This window comes from Aythya marila (assembly GCF_965140915.1).
Source record: "Aythya marila genome assembly, chromosome: 1".
Taxonomy (NCBI): Eukaryota; Metazoa; Chordata; class Aves; order Anseriformes; family Anatidae; genus Aythya; species Aythya marila.
The window spans coordinates 24222322-24238251 of NC_139042.1; positions in this window are offsets into that span (position 1 = coordinate 24222322).

Sequence of the window (15930 nt, forward strand, 5' to 3'; positions counted from 1 at the left end):
AGTGTTATACTTTGGAAAATCAACCAAAGTCTAAAATGAAAAAAGGAAAATTCAAAGCAATTCTAAAATGTGAAGCTATTTCAAGCCACTCAAGTGCCTTGGAAGGCTTTCCAAGATGACTCTTGCTGACAGTGACTAAGGCAGGACTAGCTGTAAGCTTGCCTGCAGCTACATTTGTCCTGTTTTATACTCTTCAAGGTCAGCTGTGAGTGTCACAAAGTGCACGTGTCTCCTTCAAACAATGCACCCTTTTTTTTTATATCCTATTGCACGCATTTTTTATTTATCTCTCTCCAAATGAGAGAGATGGTTATGCCAGAAGAAAATTGTTCAGCAGCAGTGAAGGTCAGGAGCTGAACAGATTTGTTTAACAAACCATCTCAGTACTACCTTTTTAATCCTCTGGGAGAGGAACAGAGCAGAAGTGCTGTTAAAATTCAGTCTACTTCATTATTAATTTGCCTCTTTTTCTTCCCTATTAACTCATATGCCATAATACCTTCCACCTCTATGCAATGGCCCCAGGCAAAACCAGCTTCTGGCCTTAAGTGAGAAACATGTCTGTGTCTTACAGGAGCTCTCCAACTTGAGGAGATCGTGGGTCCTCCAGCTGAGTGAAACACCCACACATACTCCATCACCCTCATTCCCATACCCCAAAAAACTCTACAGGGAAATGTGGGATGCATCCACAGTATTAAATTTATTTTTTATTTCAAACTCAGCAACTGCCATCTGTGTTCACATGGTTGCACACTTACCATGATCCCCCAACTCTGGAGATGCATGGAGTACCATGGCTTTAGCACAAGCATGGACTCTCCCACATGCAATCTCATCTGCATATTTAATGCAAGCTTAACAACATACAATACACCACAGCTGATACTTTTTCTGAGCAGAGCCTGTGGGTAAGTGTTGGGGTATAACCAGCACCAGACCAAAAACATTTGGTAAATAGAATTTCAGGTGTTAAATTTATTATTTGATCCATGGAATAGATCTACACAATTAATAGCCCACAAGGGATTATTTATATACAATGTATGCATTCACACAATCTGAGAAAACAGTCAAATACCTAAATTAAAGCATAGAGTAAAACTGACTAAAAAGTGGCAGAAAAGTTGTTATAAAGAGCTAATAAAAAAAAAAAAAAAACAAAACATACTGATTCCATCCATTGTGCAACTGCCTGTACATGTGAACTAATATCTGAAGCTTTACACTAAAATATTTCATCCTGATGAGGCTGGCAAGGCAGGATATGGTGGAAAAGGAGGCCTGGAAGAAAACAAGATGGTAGAAGTCTCTTGGGATTCATGGGCTTCTTTGGTGCAATTATTTGATGAGGGGCTTAGTTTGCAGTCCCTAAGAAGGTTTACTCCCAAGAAAGGCAAAACTGAGCAGCCTTTGGGGATAAGATTTTTTATTAGTTAAATTATGGGGAGCAGGATTCTTTGTTACAACCAGGGTGGGGTCTTGGGAGGTGAAAAGGAAAATTCTTACCGTCAATATGTCTATCAGGATGAACATAAATATTAGACTTGTGAGTATATTACTTTCTTGTGCATGCTTCTCTATTTCTTTTTTTAGCCACCGTGAAGGACCTGTACTCAAATGTTTTCTTGTAGCTCAGAGAGAGGAAGGCACATCAGGGTGGGAACTTGTTGTGTCTCTCACAGTATTGAACTTATACAACTTATGTGGCACATGGGATTCACAGTCCAGAAACGTCGTCCTTAGCTCATGAACCTGCCTTTTCTTCTGAGTGCTGGTGGCTTGCTCATAAAAAAAGACAAAAAAAAGGAAAACACAAATATCCCATGCAGAAAAAGATGGTGCTGTCACTGATACTCTTCTTCTTATACAATGTCCTAATGTTTAGATCACTCATGCCAGTGATGGACAGATGTCAGACTAATGTCTCATGTCAGTCACATCCTTTCGCTGATGGAAAAAAAGCCATAACCACCAACAAAGAGCATCTCCTCCCCCTTTGTGTTGGTACTGGCACACAAGCTGTCTTGCAGCACTCCCATTCAGGAAACTGATAAACCTGAAATCTAATCACAAATTTCAGGTAGGTCACGCTGAATGCACCCCTGTGTTTGTATGGATGTGAATCTTTAGCAATGTTCAAGCCTGAAAGAACATTTTGCAACAAAACTGGAGACTTTCAGGGAGGGTTTTATGATTGAAGAGACACATCTGTGTCTCTGCATGACTGTTCACAAAACCTTTTAAATGACATGCCCACTTGGATTTTTCAGAGAACCTAGAATGGAATAACAGAATACTGTATTAGTATTTTATTTTTTATTTCAGAGGTGGGAGAATAAGCAATAAAAGACAGTATTTCAGAAACAAAATGTCACCCTTTCATATTATATTATAATCAATGAAAATCTTTCTGGAACTTCATCTGAGCACCAGAAAATCATCCCAAGTTTAACAAAAAATATGGTTACCTTTTTTTATGAACAAACTCTTTCTGCTTTTTCTCCAGGCATGTTGTAAAATCTATGCACCAAAGGCCATGTTACAGGCTATAAAGGATGCAGTAGCTGAAAACACTGTATTTTTCTTCAAGAAGCCTGAGATGATCTCTTGCTTCCACCTTCTTGTTTACAGTAATGGATTCACTTCATAGGTTGGATATTATTGTTATTTCTTCAATGTTTCTATGCAATTACTGTTCTTGCTTTAGTTCTCTGATTTCTGATTAGGCATCATGCTTGATAGTGACTTCAAACATTTTCAAGTAGCAGCTGAATTCCACCCTATTATCTTTATTAACCAGACTTCTGATTGCTACTTCAGCACTGGTCATCTAGGAGTGGTGAAAAAGTAAGAGGCGTAAATCTTTCAAAAACCAGTCCCAGAATGAAAAGTCTTTCCTGGGAACTGTTTTAAGCTGGTTTTATACCTTGTTAGTGAAGACGCAGTGGCCTTTTGACACAAAAAATCTCATTAAAACCTAGATGTCAGTGAACTTTCTTGATCAGGATTGATTTCTATTTCATTGTGTTGTGCTTAATTGAGAGAAAAGAAGCAGTATTGGAGTAAACTAGCCAAAGGTTATTTATTTAAGTACAATAATATCTGCTCAATCAAGAGACCCCACAAGATGGCTTTTTGTTCTGATTAAGATATATAACCGATTAAAGACTTCAGATCAACTCCCTCTCAAATCAATGGGAGCTTTCTCCATCAACTTCAATGATTGTTGATTAGGCCTGCAGAGAGGATGCTCTTTCATATTTGAAAATGTTCCCAGCTCACTCTTTTTTTGGAGGTAAATTACTTGTTGAAATAGGAGAAGTAAGATCCTGAGACAAGATGTTGCTTCAGAGATTTCTGAAGTAGAAAATTTTTGCAAAGAGGAAAAGTCAGGAGTTACTTCTGAGAATTTCTGCATAAGACCCATTTATTTAAGCTGGTGTACTGAATTGCGAATTACAGGTGTACGTATAAGAATCCATTGAATAACCAGGAGGTGTGCCCTTATTTTTGTTTGAGAATGCATTTAAATTCATAATGTAGATTAATAAATAACAGCAGCAGAACTTTAAAGGATTACAAAAGATTTATTTATTTATATTTTTTTTCTCCACAAGTGTTGGTGAGTTGAAGAGTACTAGAGAACTATCACATTAAATTTTCCCCAAGCTATTATTTCCTCTAGTTTTAGCTATCATTAATGCACTGCCAGCAATATGGAAGAAAAGATTAGAGAAGGGGAAGGGAAGGGAAGGGAAGGGAAGGGAAGGGAAGGGAAGGGAAGGGAAGGGAAGGGAAGGGAAGGGAAGGGAAGGGAAGGGAAGGGAAGGGAAGGGAAGGGAAGGGAAGGGAAGGGAAGGGAAGGGAAGGGAAGGGAAGGGAAGGGAAGGGAAGGGAAGGGAAGGGAAGGGAAGGGAAGGGAAGGGAAGGGAAGGGAAGGGAAGGGAGGGGAAGGGGAAGGGATAGAACTCCTCATTCCACACTGATCTGAGAAGTGCAGGTGGATTTCAGACCATTTAGGGAAGAATTTGTGGATGCTTAAATTCCCTGGTATTTGTGAGTAGCTGTTTTAGTTTCTCAAAGGGACTTAGAAAACTATCAAAAGCAGCTCTCTGTAGACTAAGTGAGTTAATATCTACTAATCAGTAAGGAATTTGACCCAATTTGATGCCCTAACTCTGAAATGGCCATGCTGGATTTTTCTCACTTACATTATTTCTTTTGAAAATGCCAGAAGCCTGTGTTTCTGCTACAAAGCCATTGTGTGCCTGAACAAGGCTGAAATCTACCAATGTGGGGCTTGCAGCTGACTGTACTCAGTGTAAACACAATGGTTTGTGAAAGTCATCATCTCGTATACTGTCAGCTGATGACTTCCTAGAACCCAGGACTCCCTGCTTCTGCCAAAATATTTTAATCATTGGGCTACACTCTGTCACTTGCTTTCTTTACCTCCATGAATGCTACATTCTTTCCTGTGCTTTGACATAACTGTAAGAGGTTAGGTAGAAGACATCATCACATGGAAAGCGATGGAAGATCATAGAACAGATTCTCCTAGAAGCAATGTTAAGGCACATGCAAGACAAGGAGGTGATCTGAGACAGCCAGCATGGCTTCACTAAGGGCAAATCATGTCTGACCAATTTGGTGGCCTTCTGTGATGGAGTAACTGCATCAGCAGACAAGGGAAGACTGACCGATGTCCCCTACCTGGACATCTGTAAGGCCTTTGACACAGTCCCATATGACATCCTGATTGGAGAGAGATGGATTTGAAGGGTGGACCATTCTGTGGATAAGGAATTGGCTTGAAGGTCACATCCAGAGAGTGGTGGTCAATTTCTCTATGTCCAGGAGGAGGCCGGGGATGAGTGGCATCCCTCAGGGGTCTGTTATGGGACTGGTACTGTTTAATATCTTTATCAACAATATGGATGGTGGGATTGAGTGAACCCTCAGCAAGTTTGCAGATGACACTAAGCTGAGTGGTACAGTTGATACAACAGAGGAAGTAATGCCATCCAAAAGGGACCTGGACAAGCTACAGAAGTGGATCCATGTGAACCTAATGAAGTTCAACAAGTCCAAGTGAAAGGTACTGCACCTGGGCCTGGGCAATCCCAGATGTGAGTACAGACTGGGTGGAGACCTCACTGAGAGCAGCACAGCAGAGAAGGACTTGGGGGTTCTGGTGGATGAAAAGCTTGACATGTGCCAGCAGTGCGTGCTTGCAACCCAGAAGGGCAACTGCATCCTGAGCCTCATCAACAGAGGAATGTCCTGTATTGGTGGAGGGACGTGATTGTCCCTTCTGCACTGCCTTTGTGAGGCCCCACCTGGAGTGCTGTGCCAGGTCTGGGGCCGCCAGCACAAGGATGTGGGGCTGTTAGAGCAAGTCCGGAGGAGAGCCACAAAGATGATCAGAGGGCTGGAGCATCTCTCCTATGAAGAAAGATCTTATTGCAGCTTTTCAATACTTACAAGGGGCCTATAAAAAAGATGGAAGGCAACCTTTTCTTTGCTCAGATAATGACAGGAAAATGAGGAATGGTTTTAAATTAAATGAGAGGGAATTTATATTAGATATTAGGAGAAAATTCTTCATTCAGCAGGTGGTGAGGCACTGGAACAGGTTGCCCAGAGAAGTTGTGGATGTCCGGTCCCTGGAGGTGTTCAGACCAGGCTGGATGAGCCCCTGGGCAACCTGATCTAGTGCATGACTGACATCCCTGCCAGTGGCAGAGTGGGGTTTGAACTGGGTGATCTTTAAGGTACAACCCAAACTGTTCTATGATTCTAAGAATAATGGTTGTTTTCTGAGTGAGCATCAAATGACATACTGTTAATGTATCACACCATTTTGCATGCTCATGCTTCTGAATGAAGAATTACTTTGAACACAGAATAGATTACAAAATGCCAAGAAAGTCTTGCATAATGCCAGCTTCAAGAGAATTAGCGGGCTATGGTGAGAAGAAACATTCTTGGCATCTCACAGTTTTGATCCCTTTGGCTAAGCTGTTTGCTTTTAACTATTTCTTAGAAAATGGTTAAAATTTCAGTTTCAGGTTGAAAGCATCATTACTGTTATTACATTTATTATTATAGTACTTTTGGACATGTCAACACAACATTTTTAGTGTGCATAATTCTATATAAAGAGAAAAAAAATACAATTTGCCTCTTTTTCTAAGAACACCTTTTAAAGTGCTAGGCCTCAGCATTTTTACTTGTTTGGAATTAAAATTTTCAATCCCCCATTCTTGCCCTAGGATTAGTGAAAAACATCCATATGATGACCAAACACTCTTTTCATACGATTGAAAGATTGCAATGAATAACATTCTTGAAACATTTTTTTTCCCCCAGAACTTTCTACATGCAGAAAAAATATGCATATAAAACACAACGAGCCCATCCAAACATCAGTGAAAATTTAAAAGAATAAACAATATTTATTTGTTGTTATAGACTCACCTAGTTTGCTTCATGATAGTCTGAGATGATAGTTTTGAGTTAAAAAAGGAAAACAGATCCAACTGACCTGCTTGAGCAAAAATAACTTCATCTCCATTAGCTTCTCAGAATATCTGCTGTCTCCTCAGGGATCTTAGACAGCACCAGTTCCTCAACATATATATATTTAAAAATAAAATAAAATAAAAAAAGGCGTGTGTGTACTCTTATTCTTTATAAAACATCACCATCAAGCTGTTAGATGTTTACCAGACTTAAAGGATGTTTGTATTGCTTGTTAAGCTGAGGGCATGGTGTAGTGAGTCTTCCGGATGTCAGTTAGTGTGGACATTCACATACATATTTTAGATGCAAGGCAGTAGAATCTGGATAACTGGGGAAGTACTATTGCTTGTTACCTCCCCAGTGTGACTGGCTCCTGTGCTGTGGGGTTGCTTATTCTTTTCTGTACAAATCAAACAAGTGAATTTGAACCATCTGTGCCTATAAATAATTATGCTTTAAGATCCCCTGTTTGACTTTGCATTAAAATGAAAGATAATTAGCAATCTCAATGAGGAGATGGAGAACAGCAGAAATACCTTTCAGCTTGTAGAAGTTCTGTGCTGAAGCAGCAAGTATATCACATTAAAGCAACTATATTCAGCAATTTCATATTTACCAGGTAATATACCTTAACAAGAAAGATTTACTAAAACTTGTTACACTGGACAGAAAGGTAAATATCCATCCAAGGCAGCAAGAATGTTACTTTTGCTTCATGGTTCTCAGCTCCTACTCCCTTGGATTAATTCATAGAGAATTGGCTCAGCAGATAATATAGAGCCAGTTCTTCATTATACCTCTGGCTTTGGAGAGAAACAACATATCATACTGTCTCCTTGTCCAGCTAGATGCAATACTGAATGCAGAGAAAAATCCTTCCTTACAAAAGGCGAAAGAGAAAGGTACAAAGAAAGAGAAAACGACCCTGTGACAGTATCTTCAAGGAAGGAAGAAAAGATGAAATCCAATATGGAAGGACAAAAGTGAAAATATTTTTAATGAGTGGAAAGAAACCTTCATTCTTGCATTTTCAAGGCTCTAAATGGTCATTCTCCCTTCCCCAAGATTAATCTCTAAGGTTATTCTCCCATGACAGTCTAATAGCGCCTGTTCTGACAGAAATCCATTCCAAACTCAAGTGTGGCATGATGGGTTTACATGATATTTTGAGTCCTATCTGACATATATCATGTATATATCACATGCATCATTCATTTTGATTTTGCCAGAAATTTGTTTATTTTTCTTACTCCCTTCTTATTTGAACAGGACATCACTCTTTTATTTGCCATCTGTGAGCTCCATATGGTCACAGCTGATGAAAATAAGTAGTCTAAAAAAGATGACACTACTAAATAACCTTAGTTTGACTAAATACATTGTCTGCTTCTTTCAGACTATCCTTCCCATGATTGAATGTCAAGAAAGATAGTCTTCTTGCAGGATCTGAAGAGGCGGGGTTTGGAATAGCTGGAAAAAAAATAAATGTTGCAATTCCAGTGAAATTTGCTGAAAACTCTCTAGAATTTAAGTCCTTTGGTATCTTTCTCCCTCAGGTAAGGCACATTTATATTAGCAACATTCCCTAAACCCTCAGCTCCATCAGAAATTAAAAGGAATTTTAAGAATAATCACATTTTTTCTCTTCCAGCCTTAGACACTTGAACCCCTTAAACTGTATAGCTTATCTCTGACTCTATCATCTTGTTTATGAAAACACCCATGTCAGTGGGATAAGTAGCATGGGAATCCTGTGATGTGCACTCAGGCACCACAGAAACCATTGTATTTCTGAGCACTTTAGATGAATGAGAAAGAACAAAACCAGATGTATCTCCCTTCCACTTGTCTATCCCATCAACATCCTTTGCATTTAGTAGACAATAAAATAATCTTAAGCCTACATGGATATCTGTAGCAATAAGACCTTTTGACCTCTGCACTCTGCCTTCCCCAGAGGAAGTCTTAGCAACCACAATAGCATCTGTCAGGTGTCCCAGTGGAGCTCTCCAAGGATGCTGCTTTTGCTGAAAACTCTTGAGAGAAGAGGCCAGGATTTGCTCCTGATATATTTTTACACTTTAGGGATATAATTAAGGCTGGCTTACATCTGTGAAACCACATTAAAGCTTTGGCAGCCAGAGTCAGGACCTTTTAAGCCAGTGGGTTTCCAAGTTTGATTTTTGTAAGTTGTAATGTATGCCAGCATTATGTGGCTACAGCACTGCTAATGTACACATGAGTAGTGGTTTTAATGATTTGTTAAAATCCCTAGTGTGTTGGATGAGGTTTTAAATATTGTTTTAAAATATATTAAATTGAAATAATTAAATAATGTATTGCTTTTGCAATGCAACTAAAAGTCTATGTAATTAGAACAAGGGCTAATATACAATATTTAATTGTGGCCCCGGTGTTCTTTATAATGAAGTTTGAGTAATTAGTGGGATGATGACTGAGTACTTATTACTTAGTATGAGGTTTGTGTTCCATAGCAAAAAACATCAATCACTGCTTCGCCTAGACAGCTGTTATGGCAAAGTCTCTATTTTTCTCTTTTCTTTTGACTCTTTTTGCACAATTTTACAGTTTTCACAATTTTACATTAAGCTTTTCTCTGTCTGCCTTGGTTGTTTTGACAAGCAAGACCAAACTCTATTGTGGTCTATATAATGTAGCTTGAATGACTACTAAAAAGGAGATTTATTTTTCCTTTTGATAAAACTCTTCCTTTCATTGAAAGGCATGATGCAAAAATGGCAGGTTTAACAGAATTTTCAATATAGCTGTGCATCTATGAAAATTTTACACCATGCCCATTTATTACAAAATTTAAAAGACCTTTTTTTGTCATCTAGGATTTTTTTTTTTTCATATATCTCTTTTGGAGGGTTCTTCCCATTGTGGTGGTTTTACCGTGCTGGGCAGTTAAACCCCACAACCGCTCTCTCACTCCCCCTCCTTTAGATAAGGAGGGGGAGAAGTAAAGCAAAGAACAACTCACGGGTTGAGATAAGGATAATTTAATTAAAGGGAAATAATTATAATAATTAAATAAAGACTACCATGAACTAAACAATTTAACTAAGGGGAAATAAAAGGGAAAGGGGAAAAAGGGAGGAAAACAAACAAACAAAATAAATGAAAGCTATATGGAAGTGCAGAGGAAAGAAATTACTCTCTACTTCCCACAAATGAGCGATGATTGACCACGTCCTTGAAGCAAGGCCTCAACGCACGCAGCCGGTGTTCGAGAGGAGGACCGACGTCTTCTCAACGAGAGCCCACCCCTCCCCTCTTCTTCCTGTTTCCACCTTTTATTGCTGAGTGTGACACCACATGGTATGGAATATCCCTTTGATTGGTTTAGGTCAGCTGCCCTAGTGATGTTTCTCTCCTCACTTTTTTGCCCACCCCCTAGGAGGGTTAGAGAAAGGCCCAATGCTGTGCCACTGCTGCTCAGCAGTAGACACAACACTGGTGTGATAACACTGCTGTTCCAGCTACAAGTACAGAGTATGGCACTGAATGGGCTGCTGCCGGGAAAGTTAACATTCCAGCCAGACCCAGTACACCCATGCTTTCGCATGCTCCTTAAGACCATGGGGAAAAACATAATAAGAAAAAAATCATCATCTGAGATTATGTGGCCTGATCCTCTCAATGGTTTTGAAAAGCAAAACAGTGATTCTTGTTTTGGTGTTAGCAACTAGTACCAAAGAAATGCTCTTCTCAAAATGTTTGAAACATGTTGAAGCTATTCCCCTCAACACCACCTGAAGTTTCTTCAGTATCTCTGATCAATCTGAACTTTTAAAATGAGGTTAAGTTGCTCACAAATGGATGGATTATGGCCCTTCTTTTTGTGGCTAGGGAAAAAGTAAAGATGTTCTTTCATTTACTTCTTGCCATATACATCTCTATTAAAGCCATGCTAGGGAACAAGCCAGAGCTATTTTAGTGACTGTGGAATAACTGGAATAGCTGGCACTCTAAAGGTAATGAGAAGGTTGAAAAGGTACTAACTGGCTCTTTAAAGGCTGAGTACAAATAAGCATTTCCTGACTACATCAAGACAGGTGTTCTTCATTCAGCATCTGATATCATACAGGCCTCGAGGACTGACAGTATTAGTGTTTGGAGTGAACATGAAAAATGACAGCATCTTCTCAGTAAAACTAAGGAGATTGTAGTACCTCCTTGCTAGCCAGCCACTCTAAGATATCCAAGGATACTGCAGTTAGTTTTCTATAAGAGTGTTTAATGGCCAGGCTAGCATCAATAGGCTTCCCCTCACACAACACACTGGTAAGGGACAAGCCATGTGTATTTGATATAATATAGCAAGAAGAAACTTTACCAGCTGCAACAAAAGATGGCCTGCTATGATAGCTTCTCAGATGCAATGACACATATGTTACCTAAGTTACTGGGTGATACACTGTGAGTAGAGGTAAGGAAAGGAGCTATATTGTTAATATCTACACTGAAATGACCATAGTGAGGAATCTAGTGACTCTTCTACCTAACCAACAGCATAAGGGTCAATTTTAAGATGCCCATACCTAACATCATAGCAACATCTGTCTAACAGAAGAAGGAGTAAAGGGCCTTTTGTGTAGATACAAATAGACTAAATAGAGGAAACTGTTCTGCCCTTTAACTTTTTCTTCTTTTCTACTGAAGAAGCAGAGAAAGATCGATTTGCATAAGAACTATAGAAGTTGTTAGATAACACTTGGTCTGAACTCTGCAACCTTTGGGTTTTATTTATTTATTTATTTTTAATTTTGTTTGTGTGTTTTTATCCGATATTCAAGGAACAGGGAAAGACAACTCTCTTTTACAAGAAGGCATCCTCGTGAGAGAAATAAAACATGTATGTGGCAAATTTGAAGCAAAGATTCAGTTCTGAAAAGATGATAATCTGAAGTTGCTTCCTTTTCAGAGCTGGTCAAAGGACTAAGGAACCTTCTCTTACAAGCATTGTTGTTTGTGCTCAGATTAACTCATATAGTTGATTTCATTGATTTCAATCTAACTTTGCAAGATGCTTAGTGCCCTTAATTCTTAGGGTTTCAAATTAGGTTGAAAGCATATGGAATAAAGCAAACTAAGATGAAGGCAGAATAGACCCAGGAAGAGTATTAGAAGTGAAATGAAAAATGAAAGGATTAAAAAAGAGAGATGAGAACAAGACATAGGGCAAGTACAGTATGACTTAAATTTGGTCACCTAAAAGCTAGAATGTAAGCTGTGTTAATTTTCCAGATTTCTTCCACTGTCATGAAGAGAAAGTGAAATCTCCACAGAGTTATTAATTCCACAAATCTTGGAAAATTAATTTTAGGAAGGGATGAATCGTCCTTCAGGGCATCTGTGTCTCTCCATTGAGGATAAAAGTCTAGGGAATAATTTGGAATGCAAGTTGGAGAAATTAAACCTTTTCTAGGAGATAAATGCATTTATTTCAAAGAAAATAAATGAGTAGAGCAAAAAAATACCACTATCCTGAAGATAAACCAATTACAAGTTGGTCATATTGTTGATTTTTGTTGATTTGCTAGGTGCTTTATTGAACTATAAGATATAAAGATCTGAAAGGCTTTTTCGTATAGTAACACTGATAATTTTCGCTTCCAGCTCCACTCACTTTTAATCAAATGAACGTAAGTGTTTTAAAGTACCTGAATGGCCCTATATAGGAAATAAACCAGCTGTTACATGCTAAAAGGATCTCATATGCAGCCATAAACATTCACATTATTACCACTTAATCCTCGGTAGGTGTATCCCATAAGACTGGTAACTCCTTCTCTGTGGGTTAAACCACACCAGAGCTGAAGCACCTTAATCAGGATTTGGTCAGATATAATCTTACTTTATGATCTTTAAACCACCACTCAACTGTAGCCATACTTCCTAATTGATTTCTAACAGCCTCCTTTGCAGAACTACTTTTATCTGAAACATCAAGTGCATCATTCATTACCAGTAGATACCTATGAAAAGATGCTATGAAACTCCCTGACCACTTGCGCAATGACTAAGTTTCAAACATCTGGAAACCAGCCTGGCATCAAAGACTCAGAGGTGGAAGCTTAACAAGAAGTTTCAAAAAATTCAGTAAGGAGACATCTTTATCTAACCACTAGGAGAGCTCTAAATCAAAATAGTATGAATTTCTCTTCACAGCTATCTGTTAGGTTGTAAGAAGTTGTTATTATGCATGTAATATTCAGAAGCCAAAGTCCTCTCTAGAAGGTTGAACTAGGATCTGCCTGCCATAAATTAGGCATTTCTGAGATAAATAGCTAGGGAACAATAAAATAGATAGGAATCAATGAGAGACAGCTTTAGAGACAAACATAGATAGTTAGGTAGGGTCTCCAGTGTCACAGTGTCACTTAGGATTGGGAAAAAAAAAAAAAAAAAAAAAAAAAAAAAACATTCCCTGTGAAATTAGTGACCGTAAGATCACACTTGGAAGAATTGTGAGAGAGGGCTCAGAAGAAGAAGACAAGACAACTCTGTCAGAATATTTTGGCCTGGCCACTAGCTCTTTAACTTTCCTGGCCTTTTATTGAGAGGTTCAGAATGAGGATGGCACACCTGCCTTTTGGACTTCCTTCAAAATATCATAGAATCGTAGAATCATTTAGGTTGGAAAAGACCTCTAAGATCATCAAGTCCAACCTTTAACCTAGCACCAACAAGTCCACCACTAAACATAAGTTCTAAATTTACATGTTTCTTAAAGACCTCCAGGAATGGTGACTCAACCACTTCCCTGGGCAGCCTGTTCTAATGTAACAAAACCTTTTCAGTAAAGAAATTTTTCCTAATATCCAACCTAAACCTCCCCTGGTGCAACTTGAGGCCATTTTCCCTCATCTTATTACTTGGTACTTGGAAGAGCCTTATCCACACCTCACCACAACCTTCTTTATGGTAATTGTAAAGCAAAATAAGGTGTTCCCCAAGCCTTCTTTTCTTCAAGCTAAACAACCCCAGCTCTCTCAGCTGTCCTCATAAGAATTCTTCTCTAGACCCTTCACCAACCTTGTTACCCAATACTCTTTTCTGATTGTGTAGCCAAAAATGCTCCCTTTATTTAAGGTATGTTTAACTGTCACCTAAGCAACTTGGCCACTGATTCCCTCCAGCATCTGCTGAACAGTTGATCAACAGGTGGTGGGAGCCTGTTTCTGCTCACTTGTTAACTTGAGGAGTTTAGATGTCCACCTGTCAACCCTGCTGCCCTAAGACGACTGTTATAGCCAAGACTGAATGCAGAAATTCTCCTCCCCTTCTGCTGAAGTTACAACTTTGTATGAGGAAAAAATAAGTCTAGATTTCTATAAATAGAAACAAAGAGAACCAATATAGACAGATATCTGCCTGGGAACTGTGAACCTATTTTTGCAGAGAAAAATTTCTACTTGTAATGACATGGAACAGCTTGTACCCATCCCATGCACTTCCTTCCTAGGCGAATGCTCTGATTACTAGCTGAGGAATCAAGAGTTTTCTCCTACATTTTCTTGCTGAGCCTTATATCTTTTAAATAAATTCTTAGTAGCCCACTAATTCCTAACTAACTTTAGGAGCAAGGTTATTTTATATGAATATTTTCCCAGACATGGCTTCTTTACAATGCAGAAATCTCATCTGTGAGTGCTTCAAGAAACTGATGTTTGTTCTAGATGTCCAGCAGTGTGCTGCTCCTGGCCTCCAAGTACAGTACAGCCCTCCAGCAATGATAGCACATGTGCTCAGTGGGGTGTGCTGGACCTGTGTAAGAGCTGAAAATGTCAGAGCGCACAATGCAATAGATCCAATACTTTTTGGAAGCATTAGGTTTACAGCTCATGCATCACAGATACTCTGGGTATGTACAATAAGTATGAAGCTGCCTAGGAAAATATAGTTTACTGGCACTTCCTAAATGTCACATGTGAGCTGACTGTTTCTTGACACAAAGATGTTGCTCCATGTCAGTATACACAGTGAGAGGTTATTTTGGTTTCCCATCACAAGGAATTGAAGTCTCCCCATGTAGAGAATAGACATCTAGTATGGACCTGACTAAGTTCCAGGAGCAAGCCCCACCACATAAAGATTTGTACTATGTAACTTGTGTGTGTCCAAGTCCTCTTCTATATTTTGTCCCAACTCTCTGTTCCTTTTTGCTAATTGGTGATATTCTCTATGTTGTGTTTGTTTTAACAGCTATGTAGCAGGAATGTAAAATGTTGTTTTGATTTAATGACCTTTGTGTTGATTTCAGTCAGATACATACACAACATATGAAGACTCAGGCTACTGGCCATTGAGCCTCTCTCTGTTTTTAGTTGGCCCCAAATAACAGCATTTTCTTACGCAAATTGATTCATGATAGTCAGGATCAGTTTTCCAGGAAGTAAAAGTTTTACATTCCCCATCAAATCCAGGAATAATAACATGAAGCCATGACCAAAAAGAAAAGGTAAAAGTAGAAAAAACAACATTTCTCAGAAAAGTAACTGAAAAGCAGTTCTCATTACTCCTAGTCCCTTGAAGTTATTACATCACCTTCCAAGATTACATTTTTAGTCTGAGAAGTTCATAACTTCAGAAGAATTCTTCATATATTTTTCCCTCTTAGTGGTTCAACAGCATCAAGGATGCTAACACTTTCTCCATCCTGATGCATTCTCCATCTCCCTCTCTTACAAACGCCAGTAAGATGAATTTAGCAATTTCTCCTGTATTTTCACAAAAGACAGCAACTTGAGGACAAGAGAGATTGAGTGGTGACGTACTCATGATGTCTGTTAACTTCCCTAAGCCAAATATAGCCAAGCTGCTTCCTCATGACACCACATTAGCTTCATAACTTTGAACAAGCCTCCAGAATCTGCTTATCAGTCTTGTCTCTTACCTCATTTTAGACTCTCTTCAAAACTTAAGTAACTAAAAAAACTATACTGTTTCTCATTCTTCTCAGTTTTCTAGCTGCATAGAAAAAGTTTGATTTTTTTTTTTTTGCAAAGTCCATGTGTTGACCTGTTTTTTAAGTTCTGTATTACACTTCTCACAAAAAAATACAGTATGGTAAGAAAAAATAAATATTGCCTTATACCTAAATTAACATGAATACTGTACATTGGGAATGAATTTTGAAGCATGAATTTAAAAATTAAAGTTGATATTCCAAGTCCAGATCTAATAAGGATCAAATTTGAATGTAATAGTCAGTGGTCTAGTGAGGAGCACGGTCAACAGTTCTGCATCAACATTAGCTGTAGCTTGTTTGCCATTACTGCACCTTAAAATGGCATGAAAGGTACAAGTCTTGTGTCTCATTTCTGAAAAGTGCAACAAACAATAGTCTGATGCTAGTCTGGGTAAATGTCTGAG